This window comes from Sapajus apella, unplaced genomic scaffold (assembly GCF_009761245.1).
Source record: "Sapajus apella isolate SASKATOON/1434 unplaced genomic scaffold, GSC_monkey_1.0 scaffold62, whole genome shotgun sequence".
NCBI classification, from domain to species: domain Eukaryota; kingdom Metazoa; phylum Chordata; class Mammalia; order Primates; family Cebidae; genus Sapajus; species Sapajus apella.
In genome coordinates this window covers 4,011,168-4,025,013 of record NW_022437002.1, presented here as the reverse complement: position 1 = coordinate 4,025,013, position 13,846 = coordinate 4,011,168, and the positions used below count along the sequence as shown (strand labels likewise).

At 45.5% G+C, this 13,846-nt stretch overlaps 1 pseudogene; it reads right to left on the bottom strand.

Annotated features, from left to right (window-relative positions):
- Positions 1–4,333: 4,333 nt before the first annotated feature.
- Positions 4,334–4,816, bottom strand: LOC116529609 (annotated as a pseudogene).
- Between the last annotated feature and the right edge of the window lie 9,030 nt (positions 4,817–13,846).

Sequence of the window (13,846 nt, the reverse complement as noted above, 5' to 3'; positions counted from 1 at the left end):
ATACTACTGAGCCAATGGCAGATAAGGAGTTTATACTATTGGCTAGGGTGATTAATCATGCATGGAAATTAGATTGCTGCTACCAACCGGCAAGAAGAACTAACTCATTCCCAGTGGATTCACTAGGGTAACTCTTAGTACTCGCATACCTAATAACTCTCAATGTAAAGCTATAGCAAAGCAATAAAGATGGGACCACTTATGACTTGAATCCTGTGGAAATAAAGGCTTGGGTCATCCCACCAAGTAAAGAATTTCCTCTGGCCAACATGTTGGCAGAGTGTGTGTATACGCGCACACACACACACACACACACACACACACACACACCACACATTTTTTTTTTTTGAGACGGAGTCTCGCTCTGTCACCCAGGCTGGAGCGCAGTGGCGTGATCTTGGCTTACTGCAACCTCTGTACAAGCGATTCTTCTGCCTCAGACTCCCAAGTAGCTGGGGCCACTGGTGTGTGCCACCACACCTGGCTAATTTTTGTATTTTTAGTAGAGACATGGTTTCACCATATTGGACAGGATGGTCTCGAACTCCTGACCGCGTGGTCTGCCCGCCTCGGCCTCCTAAAGTGGTGGGATTATAGGTGTTAGCCAGTGCACCCAGCCTTATTATTATTATTATTTTTTGGTGACAGGATCTCATTTTGTCACCTAGGAGGGAGTGCAGTGACACAAACAGGGCTCGCTGTAGCCTCAACCTCCCAGGCTCCAGTGATCGTCCCACCTCAGCCTCTCCAGCTGCTGGGAACACAGGTGCACATTATCCACACCCCACTAATTAAAAATTTAAACATGTATATATATTTTAAAGTAAATAGGGTCTTGCTTTGTCACCCAGTGACATGATCATAGTTCACTGCAACCTTGAATTTCTGCCTCAGCCTCCCAAGTAGCTAGAACTACACGTGCATATCGCCATGCCAGCTTTTTTTTTTTTTTTTTTTTTTTGAGACAGAGTTTCACTCTTGTTACCCAGGCTGGAGTGCAATGGCACGATCTCGGCTCACCGCAACCTCCGCCTCCTGGGTTCAGGCAATTCTCCTGCCTCAGCCTCCTGAGTAGCTGGGATTACAGGCATGCACCACCATGCCCAGCTAATTTTTTGTATTTTTGGTAGAGACGGGGTTTCACCATGTTGACCAGGATGGTCTCGATCTCTTGACCTCGTGATCCACCCGCCTCGGCCTCCCAAAGTGCTGGGATTACAGGCTTGAGCCACCGCGCCCAGCGCCAGCTTATTTTTAAATTTCTTGTAGAGATGAAGTCTCACTATATTTTGCAGGCTGACCAATATAGTGAGACCTCCTTGACCTCCCAAAGTGCTGGGATTACAGGTGTGCCCTACCACACCCAGCCCCCAATTTTTTTTTAAGAGAGTCTCGCTTTGTTGCCCAGGCTGGAGTGCAGTGGTGCAATCTCAGTTCACTGCAACCTCTGCTTCCCAGGTTCAAGTGATTCTCCTGCCTCAGTCTCCTGAGTAGCTGTGACTATAGGCTCATGCCACCACACCTGGTTAATTTTTGTATTTTTAGTAGAGATGGGGTTTCACCATGTTGGCCAGGCTGGTCTCCAACGCCTGACCTCAGGTGATCCACCTGCCCTAGTACCAAAGTGTTGGGAATACAGGCGTGAGCCACCATGCTCAACCCCATTTTTTTTTTGTACAGTCTCCATATGTTGTCCAGGCTGGTCTTGAACTCCTAGGCTCAAGTGATCCTCCAGCCTTGACCTCCCAAAGTGCTGGCATTACAGGTATGAGCCACCATGCTCAGTCTGTAGATACATTTATTGATTATTTCTCTTTCTCCCCAGTTTCCATACTATTTGATGTGAAAGACACTGATGGTGGCTAATTTTACAGCTTAGGCTTCAGATGGGAGAATAACCGAACTGAGGTCCCTTGGCTATAATGTGGTTGGTGGCTGATGGACTTTGTGCTTCCCCTGTGTTTCCCACTCTCATCCATTCTCTGACTTTATTTTTTTAATTAAAAAAAATTTTTTTTTAAGACAGAGTCTTACTCTGTAGCACAGATTGGAGTGCAGTGGCACAATATCGGCTCACTGTGACCTCTGACTCCTGGGTTCAAGTGATTCTCCTGGCTCAGCCTCCTGAGTAGCTGAAATTGCAGGCAGGCACAACCATGCCCAGCTAATTTTCTATTTTTAGTAGAGATGGGGTTTCACTGTATTGGCCAGGCTGGTCTGGAACTCCTGACGTCCGGTGATCCACCTGCCTTGGCCTCCCAAAGTGCTGGGATTACAGACGTGAGCCACTGCGCCCAGCCACATTTTAAATTTTTTCTGGCAATGGCTACTTCCTTCCAAGACACTAGCTTCTGTCTGTGGCCCCTCTTCCATGGCTTGGCATTCAAGGAAACTCCATTTCCCCTCCTTGCCTTTTGAGCAAGCACAGTCATGGTGGCTTCCGGCTATTGCTAGCCTCTGGCTGCCTCAACCTCCCTGGTTCCCATAACTTTACCCATATCTCTTGAATATTCCCTTCATGGAAGTTTCTTGAATTATCTAAGGTTAGTTCAGTTTCTTGCTAAGATCCTGAATGACAAATCAATCATTTAATGGTGAATTGCAAAATTACTGAAATAAACATGAGTTTATTACTAAAAATAAATTAACAAAGTTATAAAACATATTAAGAAGGATTGAGGGAGGCTGAGGTAGGAGGATTGATTAAGCCCAGGAGGTGGAGGCTGCTGAGCCATGATCGTGCCACTGTACTCTAGCCTTGGTGACAAGAGTGAGGCCCTGTGAACTTTGAAAGATTGAGATGGGAGGATAGCTTGAGGCCAGGAGTTTGAGACCAGCTTGGGCAATACAGTGAGACCTCAACTCTAAAAGAATTTAAAAACTAAGCCCGGCATGGTGGCATACCTCTGTAGTCCTGAGGCAAGAGTTCAAGGTTGCAGTGAGCTATGATCATGCCACTGGGTGACAGAGCAAGAGCCTGTCTCTGAAAATAAATTTTTAATGTAAAAATAAAATAAAATAAATTTATTGAGCAGTTACTATGTGCAAATTAGATATTCAGAATATAAAAATTAGTGGTGGTTGCTGCCAGTTGTACAAGCCAACTGGGATACAGATGTGTACATAAACTGCACAGTATGGCAAGCACTCTCTAGTGGAGTTACTAAGGTACTATGGAACAGATTTGAAGTTTTCTCATTTATTTCTCATATTGAATTTATTTTAGTCTCACTATCCCCAAAATAGCCAATTTGGGCCTATAAAATTGAAGATGAACATAACTATTTTAAAAAGATTATTTTCATATTCTATCTTGGTACATTAATTTCCAGTGTAGCAGAAAAAAGATTTGGAGGAAAACCCACCAAAGTGTTCCCAGTTGTTACCTTTGAGAAATGGGAATACGAGAAAAAACTTTATAATCACTTTACATAGTTCTACATTATTTTAATTTTTTTCTATTTTTAACTTTAAAAATTTGGTAAAATCTCTATGCAATTAAATATGTAGTATAAATGAAAGAAAAAAGGAAACAATGCTTATGGCAGACCTTGGAGGGGAGAATATTGATTTGGGCCTTAAAGAACGAATAGAAGGGCTGGGTGTGGTGGCTCACACTTGTAACCCAGCACTGTGGGAGGCTGAGCTGGGCAGAGCACCTGAGGTCAGGAGTTCAAGACCAGCCTGGCTAATGTGGTGAAACTCCATCTCTACTAAAAATACAAAATTAGCTAGGTGTGGTGGTGTATGCCTATAATCCCAGCTACTTGGGAGGCTGAGACAGGATAATTGCTTGAGCCTCGGAGGTGGAGGTTGCAGTGAGCTGAGATCGTGCCACTGCACTCCAGCCTGGGTGAGACTCTGTCTAAAACAAACAAACAAACAAGCAAGCAAACAAAACAAACAAAAAACAAGTAGGAGGAATTGCTGGGCACTGTGGCTCATTCTTAAGCCCAGGAGTTCCAAGACCAGCCTGGCCAAAATGGTGAAACCCCATCTCTACAAAAATTACAAAAATTAGCTGAGCACAGTAGCATGCACCTGTAGTCCCAGCTACATGGAAGGCTGAGGCAGGAGAATCACTTGAGCTGGGGGTGCAGAGGCTGCGGTGAGCCAAGATCGCACCATTGCACTCCAAGCCTGGGTGGCAGGAGTGAAACCCTGTCTAAAAAAAAAAAATGAGTAGGAGGAATTCATGAATTATTGAAAGAGGAGAGGATAAAACATAATCACAGAATATCTTATTCGTTTTTTAGATAGCTATCATACCTCCTTCACACTTGCCCCTGTAGTTTGTTGAAATATATATATTTTTTTAATTAAGGAATGCCAGTTTTATTTAAACACAAAATGTGCGCATAAACTGTCTACTCATTTTCTTCACTGCGCAGCCTGGCATTGGGGTTGGTGACTCTGATGGCCAGCTGGGCAGCTCTTTCCACAATGGCTTTGCGGTTCTTAGAGGAAACATTGTGAGCGATCTCAGCACAGTAAGATTTGTTGCACGTCAGCAGCACTTCCAGCTCCTTGACGTTGTGGACCAGGAACTTCCGGAAGCCACTGGGCAGCATGTGCTTTGTTTTCTTGTTGCTCCCATAACCAATGTTAGGCATCAAGATCTGGCCCTTGAACCTTCTACGAATCCTGTTGTCAATACCCCTGGGTTTCCGCCTGTTACGCTTAATTTTGACATATCGGTCTGACTGGTGCCAGATGAACTTCTTGGTTCTCTTTTTGACGATCTTGGGTTTCACAAGGGGTCTAAGAGCGGCCATGATGCCTTGATTATCTGCTTGAACCGGAGCGTCAGCTTCCTCACCGAGGAGGAGATCCGAAATATTTTTTTTTTTTTAGGAAACAAATCTGGCCAGGAGCTGTGGCCTACACCTGTAAACCCAGCACTTTGGGAGGCCAAGGCAGGAGGATCACAAGGTCAGGAGTACAAGACCAGTCTGGCCAAGGTAGTGAAATCCCGTCTCTACTAAAAATACAAAAATTAGCTGGGCATGGTGCTGCGTGCCTGTAGTCCTAGCTACTCGGGAGGCTGAGGCAGGAGAATCACTTTAACCCGGGAGGTGGAGGTTGCAGAGAGCCGAGATCATGCCACTGCACTCCAGCCTGGCGATAGAGCAAGACTCCATCTCAAAAAAAGAAAAGAAAAGAAAACAAATCTGTATTGAGTCCCTGCTCTATGCTGGTGTAATAGGTACCAAGGCAGTGCAAGTCATAGTTCCTGCTCTCAAAGCAGGCACAGTACCAACGAGGAGTTAAGACATCTCAGAACAGTTAAAGACAGCTCATGGTTCAGTGCCAATGGGTTTGGCCCATGAAAGTGCAGAAAAAGCTGAGTACATTGCCAAGGTTTGATCCCTGGAGCCTTGGAACAGTGGTAGCATTTATAAAAGTGGAAAGTTGGAAAAAGCAAGTGGTTTGGGAAGCAGATATACCTATAGTGAGATATCACAGTCTATATAAATTACTGTTTGGCTATGCAAATGAGCAAGGCTGCAAAAATAATGTTTAGACTGCAGAGTGCCAGAAACTATAATAATTCCTACCTTTCTAGGTTGTATGCCATGCATTGTGCCATGTTGTTTGCTTACATTATCATTTAATCTTCACCACTGTATAAGGCCTTTATGACGCCTATATTTTGGATGAGGAAAATGAGACTTGGAGAGGGTGGGTTGTTTGCTGAGGTCTTATAACCAGTAGGAAAGTGACAGATTAGCATTTGAACACAAGTCTGTTCAACTCCAAACCACTGGGCTGTGTCATCCACAAGGATGTGGGAGATGCCATTTCTGCCTTTAGGTATAAGTTGAAGGCATAGGCAGGTGATCCAGCAGGCACTGACCAGTTCCTCAAATAGTCAGCTCTTCACCACCACCAACCCTACACCTCCAGCACCATAAAAGGGAACTCAGAGGAAGTGATCACTGTCCACCAGAGTGGTCAGGGAAGGCTTCAGGAAGGAGTTGAGTTTGAACCAGGCCTTGAAGGATGGATGAAATTTGAATAGGCTAGGAAATGGAGGGACACTCCAAGCAGAGGAAGATACAAATGCAAAGGAAAGGAGATGGACATGGTGGATAAGGGATGTACAGAATGGAGGGTCTGGACTGGGGCCTGATGGAAAGTCAACTCTAGAAAATCTAGATATGAAAGGCCTTGAATGCTCTTGAATCTACTGCAGGAAGGAAAAAGGCTTAATACGATTCTGAATGGAGATGAGAGGGTGGTAGAAAAAGAATATCTGGTGGTGAGCTTCAAGTGATCTTTTTAGGAAGGTTGTGATACTCGGAATGGATGGGAATTGGCCGTTTAAACTAGATCAGGCCTGAGTTGACATTGGCAAGAGGGAACATGGAAAAGGAGGAGATGGATATGAGAAATATTTTGAAGGAAAAAACAGAATAGCAATTGACTGGATTCAGAAAGAAAGGAAAGAAAAAAGATAAGGATCTGGGATTTTATGTAGGGGTGGCCAGGAGAATAATGATACCTTTGAGATCAGAAGGAATGGCAGACAGATTGGTTTTGGTGACCACACAGTCTTTCTTTTGGGGAGAACAGGTAGAACGTGGGGGCCACAGGACTGGAATAAGCCAGGGAGGCTGAAGATCCTGTGAAAAAGGGAGGAGAGAGAGAGAAGCAAATATCAGGGTATTGGAGTCAAGAAAACCACGGGGGAGGAGGTCTCAGGTGGCCACCAGGGTCAAATAGTAGAGATGACAAGAATCAGGACAGGAAAGAGACCACTGGCTTTGAAAAAATCAATATGCTTCCCCACAGTAAATTACTTTGAGCAGACTGTCATCTCTCTGTAAAAACTATGAAATGAAAAAGGTGAAGGATGCCGGAAAGAGGGTGATGATTTGGTACTGACGGCAGCTAATATTTCCTGAGCATCTTCTGCAGGCTTGGGTCCTGGTAACGACCAGGCTTTATCCTGTTGACAAGGTAGGTGTTATTGATACCTTTCTACAGAGGGAGACTGAAACGGAAAGAAATTTATGAACTCTCCCAAGGCCACATAGGTAGAAGTAATGAAACCAGGATTTCACACCAGGTTTGCATGGTCCTAAAGGCCCCACCACACTCCATCTGCCCACAGTGTCCACACTGCAGTGTACACTGGTGGCTTCATAATAATAATGTGGACAGTGGCCATTTAGTGAGCACTTCGTGGGCACCATGCTGCACTACATGGTTTATATATATTAATTTCATTCTCATGGCAGCCCTTTGAAGTAGGTATTATTAATCTCATTTTGCAGATGGGGAAATTGAAGCTCAGACAGGTTAAGTGACACCATCAAAGTCACATAGCCAGAAAGTTGTTGCAGTGGGCAATGTATGAAGTTATGAACTTCTATTGCCTTCTCAGAATTTCTTTTCTTTTCTTTTTTTCTAATGAAATTCTTGCTTGCTCCAGGCTGGAGTGCGGTGGTGTGATCACAGCTCACTGCAGCCTCAACCTCCTGGGCTCAAGCTATCCTCTTACCTTGGCCCCCAAGTAGCTGGGACCATAGGCATGTGCCATCACACCTGGCTAATTTATTTTTTTGTAGAGATGGCGTCTTGCTATGTTACCCAGGCTAGTCTCAAATTCCTGGGCTAAAGCGATTCCCCCGCCTTGGTGTGCCAAAGTGTTGGGATTAACAGGTGTGAACCACTGTCCCGGCCCTCCCCAGAATTTCTTTTTTTTTTTTTGAGACAGCGTTTCGCTCTTGTTACCCAGGCTGGAGAGCAATGGCGCGATCTCGGCTCACTGCAGCCTCCGCCTCCTGGGTTCAGGCAATTCTCCTGCCTCAGCCTCCTGAGTAGCTGGGATTACAGGCACGCGCCACCATGCCCAGCTAATTTTTTGTAGTTTTAGTAGAGATGGGGTTTCACCATGTTGACCAGGATGGTCTTGAGCTCTTGACCTCGTGATCCACCCGCCTCGGCCTCCCAAAGTGCTGGGATTACAGGCGTGAGCCACCGCGCCTGGCCAGAATTTCTTATAGGAAATATGTACTGGGGATCCAGTAGGTAACCAGTTAGTGCTCTGCAGCTTTGTACCTCATTAATTGCTTAACGACAGTATCACATGCACTCTGGGTGATTCTCGGTGGCTCCCATGCTGAGCGTGTGGTGGTTGACTCTCTACTGCATCAATATCACTCAAGACTGCTCTATCGAGTTACAGTGCCTTCTCTTTGTCTGGGTCCTGTCTTTTCCCCAGGGTTTGACGACGGTATGTGGCAGCTTTTGAACTTGCTTTTCATCAGGGATGGAGAAAGCATGCGAGTTCACCCACTACCTCAACTGTTAGAAGTGTCTGGGCAGAATTGGGCACATGTGGCTGGCTGATGTCTCTCCCTGGTAGTTCCAGTGGCTGGCCTTGCCTTCCTGTCTGAACTCAGCAGGGACAGGCTGGCTGGGTCGACAGAGGCATCTGCCTGGCAGTCGGGGGCCTGTGAGAATAGCTCTAGTTCTCACCCAGCTGCCTGAGTTGTGGCCTGGGCAAGACCTAGTGAAGGTACATGTTAGTCACAGCAGGCTGGGTGGGGAGGGGGAAGGCGTGGAGAGTTCCCTGTGGGGTTCTGGGCAGAAGTAAGAGAAGAGCTCAGCTACCACTGTGTGACTGGTAGGGAAGAGTGAGGAGGTGCATTAGGCCAAGCGCCTCTCTTCCCCTTGGTCATTAGTCGAGAGCCTCAGGGAAAATGCCAGCCTTCCTGATCTGATCTAATTTCCAGCCTCCTGCTGTATGACAGAATGATTCTCTCTGCACATGGTCAGCAGCAGATTTTTCTCAAGGTGAAAGCAATTAGGGCTTCATTCCCTCCTCCCCTAGCTGCTAGAAAGAAAAGGAAGATGGGGGCGCCAGGCTCGGTGGCTCACACCTGTAATCCCAGCACTTTGGGAGGCCGAGGCGGGTGGATCACCTGAGGTCAGGAGTTTGAGAACAGCCTGACCAACATGGAGAAACCCTGTCTCTACTAAAACTACAAAATTAGCTAGGTGTGGTGGCGCATGCCTGTAATCCCAGTTACCTGGGAAGCTAAGGCAGGAGAATTGCTTGAACCTGGGAGACAGGCCATAAGAGTGAAACTTCGTCTAAAAAAAACAAAAAAACAAAAAAAAAAAAAAAAGAAAAAGAAAAGGAAAACGGAAGGGAAACATCTGCCAAGGTCAGCCAGCATGCCTGGGCCTGTTCCCGTAATTGGCTCTGCCACCTGCTCACACCTCTTACAGGTTGTTGTGGTCTCAGGCATTTTGGTGTCCCCCAGGGCTGAGGCAGTGAAGACAGCAGGAGCTGCTGCTTTTCCATCTCTCTCCAGAACAAGAAAGAGGGCATCTTCAGCCTGCCCTGGGTGGGGAATGTGCAGGAACACTGTGAGCCAGGCCTGGGCAGCACTCACAAATGGGGCTGAGCTGTTTTCTCTTTTCTCTGGAAGATTCAAAAGCCAGGCAAGAGAAAAGTCATTGGAAGGTGGAAGGACGCATTCATTTGGTCAATTGCTATGCCGAGCACTTTGCTCGGCATTCCTGGTCCCTGTAGTCTTGGAGCCAAGGGGAGCAAGTTGGGTGCAAAACGTGGACGGGTAGGGGAGTCAACAGGCAGGCAATTCCAAAGGTACTAAATATCACAAAGGAAGAGAGCAGGATACCATGGGGACCTGATCTACAATAGAAGATTAGGTTTTTGTTTTTTTCCCTTAATTTTTAAAGGTATTATCACAGAGATGAGGGTTCACTGCCTTGTCCAGCCTGGTCTTAAACTCCTGGCTCAAGCAATCTTCTCTTCTTGGCTTCCCAAAGTACTAGAATTACAGGTGGGCGTCACCAACCACATCCAGCTTTTGTTTTTTTTTTAGAGAAAGTTTCTTGCTTTATTGCCCAGGCTGAAGTGCAGTACCATGAAGAGGGCTCATTGCCGCTTTGACCTCCTGGGCTGTAAGTGATCTTCCTGCCTCACCCTCTAGAGTAATTGGGACTATAGACATGCTCCACCATCCTAGCTAATTTTTAAATTTTTTGGAGAGACGGGGGTCTTGCTGTGTTGCCCAGGCTTGTCTTGGCCTCAAGCAGTCCTCCCGCCTGGCCTGCCAAAGTGCTGGGACTTCAGCCATGAGCCACTGCATCAAGCCTACCCCATTTTTAAAAGTCTCAGGCTGGGGCCAGGCACAGTGGCTCATGCCTGTAATCCCAGCACTTTGGGAGGCTGAGGTGGGCGGATCACCTGAGGTCGGAAGTTTGAGATTAGCCTGACCAACATGGAGATACCCCATCTCTACTAAAAATACAAAATTAGCCAGGCATGGTGGCCCATGCCTGTAATCCCAGCTACTTGAGAGGCTGAGAAAGGAGAATCTCTTGAACCAGGGAGACGGAGGTTACAGTGAGCCAAGATTGTACCATTGCACTCCAGCCAGGGCAACAAGAGCAAAACTCCGTCTCAAAAAAAAAAAAAAAAAGTCTCAGGCTGGGTAAGGTGGCTCATGCCTATAATCCCAACACTTTGTAGTGTAGTGGCTAGTTCCTACAAAAAAGTTTTTAAAAAGTTAGCTGGGTGTGGTGTGGTACACCTGTGCTTCCAGCTACTTGGGAGGCTGAGGTGTCCCCCAGGGCTGAGGCAGTGAAGACAGCGGGAGCTGCTGCTTTTCCATCTCTCTCCAGAACAAGAAAGATCACTTATAGCCTGGGAGGTTGAGGCTACAGTAAGCTGTGTGTGTGCCACGGCACTCCAGCCTGGGCAACAAAGCAAGATCTGGTCTCAAAAGTAAATAAATACAATAAATAAATAGAGATAAAAATCTCATGGTAAAATATTTAAAGATAAAGGGTAAAAATTGAAAACAGAAGCTCCAATTTACTTGGTGGTAACAGCTGTTAACAGAGTGTTATATACTTTTCTGAGGGACTTTCCAAATGTATCCAAGTGCAAGTACATATATAGGGCCCTCATCTTTAAAAACGGGGCTGTATTATGCACCTATCCAGCTGGTTACTTCCCCTGCCTCCACTTCACAATATAGCCAGGGCATTTTTTTCCATATCAGTACAAAGAGCTTTACCTCATTCTTTTTAGTGGCTGTGTGCTTTGAGGAAGTGATTTTTGAAAGGTAAAACCTGAAGAATAAGTCAGATTAGGAAGGCAAAGGGGTGGTTCTCTAAGGCACCTGAGCCTTTTGCTTTCAGGCCCCCCACTCGCTCTCTCTGCTACCACATTTTTCCACTCTACTTTGCAAAGCAGTTCAGCTGTCTTTGTCTTGCCCTAGCCCTGGGGAGCTTCATTCTTCATGCCAAAGCAACTTATTAAGTATTTTCCCAAACAAAGAACGCTCTACCCAGAGAAAAATTATGCCACTCCCCTAATAGACAAGAGTAGCTGCAGGCAGTTGTGGTTTAAAATAGCAATTAAGAAAAAACAAATCTGTTACACCATAAAGCACCTGGCAGTTCATAAATGATGGTTGTTTGTTACTAATATTATTTTACGTGTGTTGATGGATGGGTTGGCTGCTGCAAGGTCCTGTCCTTCATCCTGGGGTACCCACCTCTTGATTGGCAGCTTTTCAAGTGTAGGGATGGTGTCTTACTTGTGTTCGTACCTCTACCTCTCAGCACAGGGCCTGGCTTAGAGCAGATACTCGGCAAGTGAATGTTGAGTTGAACACTGAAGGGCTGGGTGTGCTGTTCCGAGCAGATACTGAGTCATAGACATTGTGGGCCTGCTGTGATCTGAGCCCCAATATGGATGCTTTGGAACAGTAGAGACAACAATCAAAAGAGAGGCTCTTGCCCTGGGGAATTTCACCATTAAGATGGGCCTCGTGAAACTGTCACATCAAATCACAAATTGTAAAACACACAGAGTCCCTGGATCAGTGCTGACTTTGGTACTTTTGTCTTTGGGAAGACAGGTTAAACCTTCCCTCACCCCCACCTTTAGGTATAAAATAGATACTGTAATGTGCACAAATCTTAAATGAACAACTGGGTGAATACTTTCTGATTTTCTTTTTTTGGAGACAAATTCTCACTGTTGTCACCCAGGCTGGAGTGCAGTGGCGTGGTCTCAGCTCACTGCAACCTCCGCCTCCCAGGTTCAAGTGATTCTCCTGCCTCAGCCTCCTGAGTATCTAGGATTACAGGTGCCCACCACCATGCCTGGCTAATTTTTGTATTTTTAGTAGAGATGGGGTTTTACCATGTTGGCCAGGCTGGTCTCAAACTCCTGACCTCAGGTGATCCACCCGCCTCAGCCTCCCAAAGTGCTGGGATTACAGGTGTGAGCCACAATGCCCAGCCTACTTTCTGATTTTTTTAATTAAAAAAAAATTTTTTTTGTTTTTTGTTTTTAGAGACAGGGTCTTGCTACATTGCCCAGGCTGGAGTATAGTGGCTATTCACAGGTGCAATCATAGCTCATTGTAGCCTCAAACTCCTGGGGTCAAGTAATCCTCTTGCCTCAGCCTCCTGAGTAGCTGGGACTACAGGCACATACCGCCACCCCCAGCTTGAAGATTTATGCATGTATACACCTGTATAACCATCAACCAGATCAAGATACAAATTATTTCCAGGACCCCAGAAGGTTCTCTTGGTTCTCTTTCAGACATATCACCTCTCACAATAGAAACTGGTATTTCTGACCTCCATTACCATCAACTGACTATACCTGTTTTTGAGTTTTTTCTAAATGGAATTGAATGGTGTACATTATTTTTATTCTGGCTTTTTTCACTCAATATTATAGCTATAAAATTCATCCATGTTAGTACTTAGTACTTAGTTTTTTGTGCATATGTGGTATAGTATTCTATGGAATGAACATATAACAGTGGAGACATTTGGTGTGTTTCTGGCTTCTGGCTATTCTGAATAATGCTGTTATGAACATTCTTCTACATATGTCTTTTTGGTAGACTTAACCATTTATTTTTCTTGGTTATATATATTTGAGTGGAACTATAGGTCTGAGGGGATACGTATGTTTAGTTTTAGTAAATACTTTCAGTTTTCCAAAGTGGTTGTACCAGTTTACACTCCTTTCAGTGGTATAGTTGCTGATATTGTCGGTCCTTTTAATTTCAAATTTCAGCCATTCTAATGAGTGCATGGCGGTATCTCATTGTTTTAATATGCCTGCCCACATAATAATAAGTAATAACATTTTTTGTTTTGAGGCGGGTCTCATTCTGTTGCCTAGACTGGGGTACAGTGGCATGATCATGGCTCATTGTAGCCTCCACCTCCTGGGCTCAAGCAGTCCTCCTGCCTGCTCAAGCAGCCCCCTGAGTAGCTGGGACTACAAGTGCATGCCAACACACCTGGCTAATTTTTAAATTTTTGTAGAGACAAGGTCACGCTATGTTGTCCAGGCTGGTCTTGAACTCCTGGCCTCAAGTGATCTGCCTGCCTTTGCTTCCCAAAGTGCTAGAATTACAGGCATGAGCCATCAAGCCCACCAGTGATAATGTTTTTACATGTTTGTTTCTTGTGCTATTTGGCCATCTGGATGTCTTTGTTGAAGAGTCTGTTCCCACTTGGTCCTCTCACCCAAGGATCTCTCTTACACTCAGTGACAATTTGGTGACCTTAAATGATGGTCATTCAATGGCCATCCTTGTGCTGATCACACCCAGATCTCTGTCCAGAGATCCTTGCCCCAAATGCCATACTCACATATTCATCTGGCTCTTTGATATCTTTAACAGGATGATCCATGTACCCCTCCGAATCAGTATCCAAACTGAAAACTTCATTTCTTCAGCCCCAAATTCATTTTCCTTCCTTTCTGCTCAGGACCACTTCAAAGCACCCAGTCTAGCCTGTCATCTTCGTCCTTATG